At 41.9% G+C, this 12700-nt stretch overlaps 1 pseudogene; it reads left to right on the forward strand.

Moving 5' to 3' along the window:
* Window positions 1-843: 843 nt before the first annotated feature.
* Window positions 844-12700, forward strand: part of LOC103020062 (liprin-alpha-2-like) — a 71702-nt pseudogene continuing 59845 nt past the window's right edge.

Here is a 12700-nt window from a genome sequence, read left to right on the forward strand (position 1 = left end):
TTCTTCTCAATGATTTTCTCTCCACTCTTGACTTTCAGTGCCTCTCGTTGCCTGTTTCCTGCTTTCCACATGGTCACCCCTTTTAAGGGGCTTTTTTTTTTTTCACTAGGGGACACCTCTAGAAAAATAATGGTCAAATCTGAGACAAGAGGATGGAGGTGGAGGAGTTCTGAAGGAAGCCAGATAATTGCCAGTATGGAGTCAAAGGTGTAACTTTTCTTGACTTTGGCAAGGAGTTTGGTGCCAATAGATGGCATCAGTGAAAGTCACTCAAAGCTCTCCCTGTCAAAGCATCCAAGTTCCTCCCTATTTCCTGAGTCCTAGGTACAGGGGAGGCATAGCTAACAATCCTCACCTTTGCTTTCTTCCTTGTGTAGCCCTCTCACTCTGGGCTTTTTCCCACAGCTCTTGCCACACATGCCAAATAAACCCAGACTCTTGCCAAGGCCTGAACAGCCTGCATGATCTAGACCCTGCCCATGGCTCCAATAATGACACCAACTTACATTTATCGAGTGCTCACTACAAGCCAGGCACTGCTATATGTGCTGACCAGAATTCAGTCCTGTGATTCTCAAAACAAACCTGTGCATTATTCATCCTGCTTTCCAGATGAGGAAACTGAGGCCTTAGTTTAAATCCCTTGTCTGAGGTCACACAAGCCCAAAGTGGCAGGGGTGGGATTTAAACAGAGGTGGTCCAGTGGGATCTTCTTTCTTAAAGGACATGCTGTAAGAGCAGTCAGGGTTCTGAGCACGGCCAAACAGGCCATCTAAAAGGGGGCGGGGAGTGTCGTTCTCACTTGGGGAGCAGTATCAGGGAAAGGCCGGGAGATGGGCAATGATGGCCATTGTCTACGTCGCAGTACGGAAGGTATGTTACACTATGTGGTTGTCTGTCTCCACGTTGCCATCAACTTTTTAATTGTAATATACATACAGGAAATTGCTCGAGTCATAAGAACACAGCTTGATGCACTTTCACAACACGAGCAGACCCATGTAACCAGCAGCCAGATCAAAAAAGGGATCATCACCAGCACCCTGAGAGCCCCCTGACACCCTTTCTCACTCATTTACACTATCCTCCTCGAAGGTAACCACCATCCTGACTTTTCTTACTATAGATTAGTTTGTTCTGTTTTTGAACTTTATATAAAAGGAATCATACATATTTACTTTTTTTGTCTTGCTTATATTTCTCAGCCTCTTATTTCATGCAGATTTATCCATGCTGTTTAACATAGCAGTAATTCATTTGTTTCTAATGCTGTGTAAAATTCCATGCTTAAACATGTCGTGATTTACTTATCTGCTCTACTGCTGATGGGCTGTCTCTAGTTTTTGGCTACTATGAATCGTGCTTCTATAAACATTCCTGTACATGTCTTTTGGTGCCTATAAGTATGCATTCTGTTGGGTACATACAGAGGAGTAGAATTGCTGGGTCACAGGATATGCATATGCCCCGCTTCAGTAGATGATGCCAAACAATTTTCTAAAGTGTCGGACCAAGTTACACTCCTACCAGCATGACATGAGAGTTCCGGTTGGTGCTCTCATTCTTTTTCATCCTGGTGGGTGCATTTTGGTATTTCATGGTGCTTTTAATTTGCAGTCCCGTCAGAAGAAACCATGTTGAGTTCCACTGTTTATTGGCTCCTGGCATGTCTACTTTTGTGAAGTGGCTGTTGAAGTTTTTTGCTCATCTTTAATTGGATTATCTTTTTCCTATTGATTTGGAGGAGTTTTGCAAATGTATCTCAACAGTGTATTTTGCAAGGATTTAAAAAATCTAGATATAATTACACAAATACCATTTCTTCATATCCAAAGATAAGAGCAGTATTTAATACTTTGTTAATTGTTGAAAAACTTACTATTTAGCAGTGTGGTCCCAGATTTGCTTCTTTTATACATAAGGCATTTCTGTACTCAGTAATAACAAGATAGTTTTCTAGTAAAGAGCTTGCTTTTCCTCTCTCCTCCCCCTCCTTTTCCCTCCCTCCCTCTCTCCCTCTTCCTATCCCCCTCCCTCCTTCTCCTCCTCATTTAATTCCCACTCTTCTTTCTTTCTCTTTTCTTTGTTTTCTTTATCTTTCTTTCTTTCTTTCTCTCTTTCTTTCTCTTTCTTTCTTTCTTTTGTTTTCTTTCTTTCTTCCCACACTGTTTATATTTATGTAAAAACTTTATACTGAGTTTCTTTTAGAGAGTTTGTTCTCATTCCATAGTCCCCAACCTGTTTTCTAAGTACACTGTATAAACAGCTGTGACTGTTTATGTAAATAGCCATATCAGAATTACCATATGATGTTACTTTCTGAGTACTATATCCCATGAGAGTCATTTAAAATTCATTTGAGAGAGAGAAAGAGAAGACTCCCAAATATATATCTCTTATAGAATTTCAAATGAATCATGCAATACAAAGAGAACATCTATAAAATCAGAGTAACAAATAATGCTGTCTTACCTGTGCCGTGAGCTTGGTAAAGTACACGTGATACATGAACATTTAGAGCTGCAGGAAAGATAAATACTTTCATTAGAAAAGTATTTTCTGGATTACAAAGGGACCCACCATAACTCACATAATGCTCTTTTGCGTCTTTATGTTCTTTTTGCTCATGCTGTTTCATTTATTTTTAAAAAAAAACTTATTTTATTGAAGTATAGTTGATTTACATTTTGTAAATTTCTACTGTATAGCAAAGTGATTCAGTTATACATATACATGTTTATATATATATTTTTTCATATTCTTTTCCATGATCATTTATCACAGGATACTGAATATATTCCCTGTGCTATACAGTAGGACCTTATTGTTTATCCATTCTATGTATAATAGTTTGCATCTATGTTTCATCTTTTTATATAGCAAGCTCCCCAACTATGCCTAAGACATAATTTTATTTACAGAAAATGATTTATACATAAAGTTTATGGCAAAATATTGCATCAAATATGCTCTATCTGTAAAAACAGAACGTTTGTCAGACATCCCTGGGAGGGAGCTTATTCCAGTGCTTTCTCTCAGTTGTGCCAATGGACTTCCATAGATCCGTCCCAACTCTGGAGTCATGCAATGTTGGCAAAATGGCAGAGGGTGACCAAGGAGTACACAGAATTCTGCTGCCCCTTCCAAGATTGATTTCCATGTCTTTTTACTGCTAAATTTCAACTGAATGCCAAAAAAGAACCAGCCACAGTTGAAATGCAAACTACAATCTAAAGCTCAATCTGCTCAAAGAAATGGCCGGAGGTAAACGTTATTGAAGGTATCTCCATAGTCGTAAGCCTCAGATTCTGGTAGAGAATGTAGAAGGAATACAAAGTCACTTGGATTACTGAATGCCAGTGAGAACACATGAATCATTTGGTGAGATTTGCTCAAAAGGGCAACAGAGAAATGGCTTGGCAGGTGGAGGAGATGTGGAGCCAGGAAATTATTGCTTTAAGATGGAAGAAATAATAGCATATTTGCATGATGATTGGAATGATCTAGTAGAGAGGGAAAGTTGATGATGCAGAGAGGAGAGATTTGCTGCAGTGCATCCTGGAGATGGGATCCTGTTTGCAGGGGAGGGGAGGGGCTGGCCTTATAAAAGGGGCACAGTGCACATGCTTAAAACATGCTGAAGCAATGAATGCCTTAGCAGGTGGGGATTTATTTTTACTTTTATATTTAGTATTAAATGGGACCTTGATATGGTATAGTAACTAAAAGCAGAGAACTTGGTGACTAAGAGACCCTGTGATGTCTTGGGCACATTACTTAGACTCTGACAGAGTTTATGTACCCGTAAAGTGGACATAATAATAGCACCTCCCTCATAGGGTTGTTGGCATTATTACATGTGACAGAGTATGCGAATTGCCTAGCAAAGTGTCTGGCACATAGACAGGGCCCCCAGATGGTAATTTCTATCGTTAGCACTGCCTCTGCCTTGGAGCAGCAGCCCTGGGTCCCCAGAGCTGGATCCAGAGAGAACGCTGCATGAAGCCCACGTGCACCCTGAGAGGAGCCCAAGGTCCCCTCTTCCTTCTTCAGCATCTCATGCTGGAAAAGTACAGAGCACATGTCTTTTGTTCTAGCCTCATAGCCCTGCACTACCCTGAAACTTCTGAAGGAGAGGCTCAGGAGAGTGATTTCCTTTTTTGGGAGCCTTCCCTAGAGTAGGGCAGATTGCAGGGCTGAGGGGAACTGCCAGAGAGCAGGAATGGGAGCGTAGGAAGGGGACTGCCCCAGCAAACGTTTGGTAAGCAGCTCTTACCACTTTCCCAAGGAATCTGAAAGCCCACGCAAGGGACTATGGAAACCTGAACGTGAATTAACAACACTGACAAAGATGAGCCAGATTGTAGTTTCTCAGTCAATTGAATAAATATTTACAATTTTCCAAAGTGTATCTCCTAGCCTTTCAATCAAGATTCCACATCAATGGCTGCTAGAGACTTTATTTTGAAAGATTGTGCAGTTACATTCAAAACACGAATTTAGCTGTGATTAATGCTTCATCGCTGGTAATTTTGGTTGCTTTGGGGGCAATATTAGGGAAAAACAAGTTATGGTGGTTCTGAATCCATGTTCAGCAATTTTATTAAGTATAAGGTTCACATTCTGGGAAAATATTGATGAGAAAAGGGAACCTGGGTAGAATGACTAGAGAAAAGAGAAAAATATGGCCTTTCTTGATTAAAAAAAAAAAAAAACCAGTATACGCAGGAGTCACTAGAATAAAATGACTGCATTAAATTTCCAGGACAACAGCCAAAGGGTTAAAGTCTTGTAATATGATTAATTAAGAGTATGTTACACTCAGATTGTCAGCTACAATCATATCAAATTCACCATTTCTGGTTTTTGTACTGACTATAGTGCCTGCCAGTAAATGATAATGTCCCTCAATTCAGTAAAGTGAATAGAGCCTTGTAAATTAGAGACACTCAGCAATATCTCATTTATTAAGTTATATGCCTTTAATTTACCAAAGGGCTCATCTTCAATTAGTATCTTCACACAGTTAATGTCATAAATCATAAAATCTTTTTTAAACTAAAATATTTTTGTATTTCACTTTCACTTATAAATTTTTTTGTCATTTTTCTTTGGATTTGGTCTTTGGCTCAATATAATTGTCCTGATTCTTTTCTATACCTCAATAGTATAATCATAATGAAATAGAAAGAAAATATCTAAAGATAATCTGCGAGGCTGAAGGTTCTTCACTCATTACTAAATCTTACATGTTTTGATACTTGCCAAAATATCAAAGGTTGGCCAATTATTGAAGGGTCAAGGAAATAGCCACTGACTGGGAATGTGGCATCGCTGATGGGCTTCTTATGTCCCCTGAAGCCTAGTTCCTGAACTGCCTTCAACACCATACCAAGAGGTGGCATGGCATGTGTCAGATCCCCTGCTAGAGTCAACTGACAGACATGGCAGACAATGATGTGACTGACAAGGGCTTAATATCCAAAATATACAGACAGCTCATGCAACTCAATATCAGAAAAACAAACAGTCCAATCAAAAAATGGGCAGAAGACCTAAACAGACAAAGAAGACAGAGATGGACAATAGGCACATGAAAACATGCTCCACATTGCTAATTATTAGAGAAATGCAAATCAAAACTACAATGAGTTATCACCTCACACCGGTCAGAATGGTCATCATCAAAAAGTCTACAAGCTATAGATGCTGTTGGTGGAAATGTAAATTAGTGCAGCCACTATGGAGAATAGTATGGAGGTTCCTTAAAAAACTAGAGTTACCACATGATCCAGCAATCCCATTCCTGGGCATATAACTGGAAAAAGTGAAGACTCTAATTCAAAAAGATACATGCACCCCAATGTTCATAGCAGCACTATTTACAACAGCCCAGACATGGAAGCAACCTGAATGTCCATCGACAGATGAATGGATAAAGAAGGTGTGGTACATATATGCAATGGAATATTACTTAGCCATAAAGAATGCAGTAATGTCATTCGCAGCAACAAGAATGGACCTAGAGATTATCACACTAAGTGAAGTAGGTCAGGCAGAGAAAGACAGATATATGATATCACTCACATGTGGAATCTAAAAGAAAATACAAATCAACTTATTTACAAAACAGAAGTAGACTCACAGACATAGGAAAAAAACTTAAGGTTACCAAAGTGGAAAGGGGAGGGGGAGGAATAAATTAGGAGTACAGAATTAATAGATACCTACCACTCCATATAAAATAGGTAAACAACAAGGATCTATTGTATAGCACATGGAACTATATTCAATATTTTGTAAATAACCTGTAATGGAAAAGAATCTGAAGATGTACACCTGAAACTAACACAATATTGTAAATCAACTATAGTTTAATTATAGAAAACTACAGAGTTGGGGGCTTTCACATGTTATTTAATCCTCTTAACCACTCCATAAGCTCAGTATGATTATCTCTATTTCAGTGAGTTACCAAAAGAAGGAATAGGCTCAGAGAATTTAAGTGAATGGCTTGCCCATGAAACTGGCAAAACTGGGATACAAACCACTATTTTCTCACTCCAGATCCAGTGCTCACAGTGTTCTGTCCTTTAGCCACAAGATTCAATTTTTGTTTTTTGGGAGATACAGCCTACCGGTGCTTCATATTTCCTGTCCTGCCTTTGGCTATTGACTGATTTGTTCATTTATTCAGTCATTTATCCTTTCAATAAACATATTTTGAGCACCTAGAAGGTTCTAGGCATTCTGCTATCCACTGGGGAATACAGTGATGAATAAGAGACACATGATTCTTGCCCTTGTAGAGTTTCTATTCTAGTGGGGATTGGACATCAAAGACATGTCACATGAGATGAGTGTTTCCAACTCATTGGGGGAGGAGGTAAGATTCTGTAATGGGGGAGCTGACCTAGGTCAGCTTTGAGTTGCAACTGGAAGGCTCACGTCATAACTCTGTATTGTCGTGGTGTCACATTTGCAGACATATCAGTCTGGCTTGCAAAAATCATTGAAAATTTATTAAAATCTTAGTGCAGTTTCTCAACAAAATATCAAAGAGAGATTTCCTACAGAACGTGGTATGAGTTTTACTAAGCACATACTCTATGTGAAGCATAGCACCCTTAAGGGGTAGAAACTATTAATGCTGCTGTTTTATAAATAAGGACACTGAGCCACAGGGAGATTAAGTAACTGCCCAAGGTCACACAGCTAGTAAATAATGGAAATTGGATTTAGACCCAAATATTCTGACTCTTAACTACTATGCTGTATTACCCTCAGAAAGCAACATTCCTTAAAAATACCTTTTCTGGTCTTTTCTCCCTCTACCTCCTACATGTAGAGTATGCCCCAAATTATTTCTCAAACTTTGTTTTCCTGAGTCCTCCTCTCTATTGCCTCCAGTTTAGGACTTTTAAAGTAGAGCAATTTATTGTCTTTGGCTCTTTTCCCCATTGTCAACTGACCCATTACTCCAGTTGCCACAGAAAGGAAGGGCCAAGGATTGAGCCAGTCCTCCCCCTGCCCTGCCCCTTAGAGTTGTACATGGGTGAGCATATTCTTCCTTGAAAAAGAAGAAGGGAAGATTTGGATCTTTTCACTGGCAAATGCTTTATAATTTCATCTCACTGTCAGAAAGGAGTTGGAGTCATTAGCCAGGCCAGGAGTGAGGAGAAGAGTGATCCCTCAAAGGGAAGAGCATGTGCCAAGGCCCTGGGGCAGAGAAAGCGTGGAGCAAGAGGATTGAAAGCTGCCCAGTGTGGCAGGAAAGCAGGAGGGGAGGCAGCAACAGCCAGACTGTGAAGGGCCTTATGTGCTTTGGGAATGATTTTTGACTTTACCTTTTTTGCATTTGGTATGGAGAATCCAGCTAGGAGGCGATTACAGAAATTAAACCCTAAGTGATAGTGACTTGACCCTGCGTGGTGGTGGGTGGGTAGCAAGGGGGTCAACCATCAGTCGTATCCTCGAAAGGACTTGCGACTGATTGGAGATAGGTTATGTGGAAGTGGGAGGATTTGAGAACGACTCTCCAGTATTTATGACTTAAAGGTCTAGGTAGAGGGTGGGGCCATTTAATGAGATGTGGGAGAATGGCAGGGAGAAGAGTTTTCCTTGGGTTTGTGTGCTGTCAGTCTGTATTGTATCAGTTTAGCTCAGTTGGAACTACATTTCGCGGACTCCTTTCCCTGAATAGTCCCAAATCAGCAGAGCAGCACGAGCCATTTGGCAGGAGAGTTGGAAAGCGGAAGTGACGTAGCAGTCACATTCTTTTTATGCAGGAAGACCGGTGTTGGGGAGCAGCCCTGTCTCAGCTCACGCACGTTGTCGCTTTTCTACACGTACAGCTTGTCTAGCATGGAGGCAGCTGCCAGGTGTGGATCTTCCTTTAGCTTCTCTGACTCCTGGGTGGGATATGTGTAGCTCTGTAGTGAAGGGGGCCAGCTTCTATTGCAGGGCCCCTGCATCCCACAAGGTGGAAGCTTGGAAGCAGAGAGAGACCAGTGGGCATCCATCCAATCCTTCAGGGTTCCAGCTCGCCTTCAGGTGTTTCAGACTTCCTGGCTCTCCCCTCCTTCGCACCCACCTTTCCTTCCCTGCTGACCTGAGGCTGCACATCAGGGACAAAGACAACAGCCTTCCACGGATGCTTTAACCAGTTCCCTCACTGCATCAGTTGGAGTCTCTGTCATGAATATCTTACTATCTGTCACATCTAGTGGTTCTGTTTCTCTGACTGAACGCTGACTGATACACTGTGCTAGAGGAAGATTAGCTTACCTTGGTCCATACTGAATTTGAAGGGCCTGTGAGACAGCCAAACAGAGGTGTCAAATACAGAGCAGGATATTCATGGCTGTGGATCAAAGATAATGTAAATTCAGGAATCATATAGATAATAATGGAGGCTGTGGTAAAATAAGAATTAATCTGCTCTTTGTCTCTGGTTCCTGGCACAAAGCTTCAAAATCCCTTGGTATTTGTTCAGTGCTAGGAGAGTCTTTGTTATGCTAACAAGGTGACTCCCGGTGGGCCCCTGGATGGCTTCAGGATGGAGGCTGGTCACCAGAAAGACCAACCATATGATTAAAGAGTGTGAACTTTGGGCTAGCTCGACCTCCAGGGAAGGCAAGAGGGCTGGAGATGTTCAATCACATGGCCAATGGGGTTTAATTGATCATATCAACATAATGAAAACTAATGAAACTGTCAGTAAAAACTCTGGACACCAAGACATGGTGGAACTTCCTGCTTGGTGAACACATGGGTATGCTGGGAGGGGTGACACGTCCTGAGTTTATGGGAAGAGGGCACGGAAGCTCTGCCTTCAGGACCCTTCCAGAACTTGGCCTATGTGTATCCTTTATTATCAAACTAATTCCAAGTACAGTGCTTCCCTGAGTTCTGAGAGTTGTTCTAGCAAATTGTCAAAACTGAGGGGTGCCAATGGGAACCCTCAAATATATGGCCAAGTTGGTCAAAATTGGGGGTGGCCTGAGGACTCCTGGAACTTGTTGCTGCCATCTGAAGTAAGGGCAGTCTCGTGGAGGACTTTGTCCTTAAACCTGTGAAGTCCAACACTAACTCTGGGTAGTGTCAGAATTGAATTGTAGTAAATTCTAGTTGGGGTGGAAATGGTACGGAAGCTATGGAAATGGCTGCTGTAATGAGAAAATATTCAGCAAGACTGTTTAAATCCAAAGGAATGGACAGACAGCCTTCTCTATGAAAAGTCCTGGTCCTCATTTGCTAACTGATGTTCACCAGGAAGCGACTGAGGTGGGAGGAGAGGCACGTGGGCAGGGGTTAGTCCTGAGGCTCTGATGGAGTTTCTGCAGCCTGGGGGCCTTCTGTGTCAGAAAACAAACACTGGGCTTTTTTCAGTCAAGGCACCTCTGGTGCTTCGTTTTTATTTGTGGAGATGCATCAGCTGCAGGTTATTTACTTTTTGTTTTGTCCCTTCAGCATCCAGCTTGCTCTGGGCATGAACAGCCTGCCCTTTTCCTTTTGTGAGGGTGTCGGTGGGAGGCTGGCAGGGGATAGAACAGTTGGTGAGGCTGTGAATTGTATTACTTAGTAAACTTTTGCCTCCTCAAACACTCTTCTGAGCAAATGTAGAATGCATTTTCGCAGACAGCAAATCACTCCATGTCCATAGTCAAGTCATTTGGGGCTTGCACTCAGCCTTGAATCTGGCCACGTTATCTATGAATAATTTCGTATCTTGGAATGTTACCTGAGAACTAAGACTCTGGGCTACTAATTAGCCAGTCAAGTTAAGAAAATTTTGGTGTCATTCTTGCTCTTTTCATAAAAGTGTAATCACGCAAGATGATTTCCCTGAGAAATAAACACCTTTAGCCATATTTTACGCTTTTCCACGTGGGCTTTTGCATGTAGGTAGCTGAGAGGCAAGAGGTATTTAGGTGTGGAATTGATTACAAAATGGGAAGTTTTGAGAAGGCATGCCTGTGCAGGCGCTGTTTTGCATTCTGAAAGATTCTGCAGGCAGAAGAGAAACTAATCCTGGAGGTTAAAGGCCCATCACGTGGAGGAGTCGTAAACTCATACTCGTCCATGTGAACCACTGGGAGACCTGAAGAGCAGGGCTGAGTCCTCCCTGCCTCCCAGGTAGGTACCCTCTGTCCTGCTCTCTCTGCCTGGTCACTTAGGCATCTTGAGACAAATTCTGGCTGGCAGCAGGGAGAGGTGGGGTCCCAGCTCCTCACCGGCTCTGTACCCATAGAAAATCACCACTTCAGACAACTGCTCATTCACGGTCCTCTAACCTTGACCCTGCCCTCCCACACAACTAGCCTCAGTGTTCCTCTGGATTTTGGATGTGGTTGGGGAACAAGGCAGTGGCCTCCAGACATATCTGGATTCAAAGCCTGGCTGTTACTCACTAGCTGTGTGATTCTAGCAGCTCACACAACTTCTGTAAACTTTGGAGCGCTCCTCTGTAAAAATAGATAAAAATGACCTCCTAGGTTTGTTGTGAGGTTTAATTACAATAATGTACATAAAGCTCTTAGCACAGGGCCTGACACATACTAAGTACTGGTAAATAGCAGCTCATAGCCATGTTATTTATATCACGTTTATGAATGGGCCATCAGTCAACAGTTTTACTCTGAAGGCCACGTGGTTCACGGAACAGATAATTTATAGAGTGTAGTTAAATTGCTTACAGAGCTTATGAGGACAAGAAAGATGGAGTTGCTTTTTTTTTCTGTTCCGTGGTGGCCACAGACTTCTGTTTCTGGCCAGACATTGGGACAGGCACTGCGTGGATATCAACTGGTGTTTACAGCAAGCCCAGACCTGTCCCAGAAAAATCTCTCCTTGTATACAGCTCATTGGCTAGTGAGGTATGTTTTAAAAATAAAGCATTTTTGTTCTTGAAGCATCTTACCATTATAAATTAGAAATAAGTCTCAGTACTCTGTCTTTGTCTTAGCCTCCATGGAAGCACTTTTATTTATTTATTTTTTTTTTAATTTTTTTTATTTTTTTAATAAATTTATTTATTTATTTATTTTTGGCTGTCTTAGGTCTTCGTTTCTGCGCGAGGGCTTTCTCTAGTTGTGGCGAGCGGGGACCACTCTTCATCGCAGTGCGCGGGCCTTTCACTGTCGTGGCCTCTCTTGTTGCGGAGCACAGGCTCCAGACGCGCAGGCTCAGTAGTTGTGGCTCACGGGCCTAGTTGCTCCGCGGCATGTGGGATCTTCCCATACCAGGGCTCGAACCCGTGTCCCCTCCATTGGCAGGCAGACTCTCAACCACTGCGCCACCAGGGAAGCCCTGGAAGCACTTTTAGTTGCAAGTAGCCAGCTCATTCAGGGAACCTCAAGCAAGGATTGCTAAGGCAATAGAAGGGAGAGGAATCTGCAAACGGGGACTGAAATACTGCAGCTTCAGCGAGACCATTCCTGGGGGCTGGTCATGATTCACCTCGGTTGTCTGCACTTCTGTCCCCTCCCACTAATAGAGCTCTGCTGCTCTGTCCTTTTCTCTACTTATGCAGTTGCCAATTGATCTGGTCTTTCTGATTCTCTCTAGTTCAAGTTCCCAAAGAGAAAATCCAATTGGTCTATCGATCATCATCCCTATCAGGGAGAGCTTCTCATGGTCAGACATGGCACAGGCATAGAACTAAAAAGCACGAGCCCCAATTCTTTGATTCAGCCTTGGATAGTGTTAGAGTTGGTGATAGAGCCCACACGTCTCAATCAGCATTGGAAGAAAGAACTTTAGAGAGACTCTAGACCCAAGTGGTCTATGTTCTCGGAGAGCTACCTTTTCCATCTCCTTTAAAGTTAAGGGAGAAGTCTGGAGTCTATTTATGAACTGACTACCTTAAAGACACTCAGAATAGAAACACAGTACAAGTTGGAGTGAAGATGCTTTCTTGTCGGATTTATATCTTTTCTCTATCTTGTCATAAATGAATGCTGACTAGTTTATTTGCAAGAAATACCTGAGAGACTCTACTTTAACTAAAATGGTTTATTGTTACACAGCCCTTAACCTTGAGTCTATGATACTTACTGGATATGGGAAATTATAGTTACTCTTAATGTGTGTGTTATGGGAAATTATATTTAAATTTACTGACTGACCTTCTAGAAGTTAACCCTTTGACTATTGCTTTACTGATTATGCAACTATTAATGTAATCAGCATAAAAGCC

This window comes from Balaenoptera acutorostrata, chromosome 7, assembly GCF_949987535.1.
Source record: "Balaenoptera acutorostrata chromosome 7, mBalAcu1.1, whole genome shotgun sequence".
NCBI classification, from domain to species: Eukaryota; Metazoa; Chordata; class Mammalia; order Artiodactyla; family Balaenopteridae; genus Balaenoptera; species Balaenoptera acutorostrata.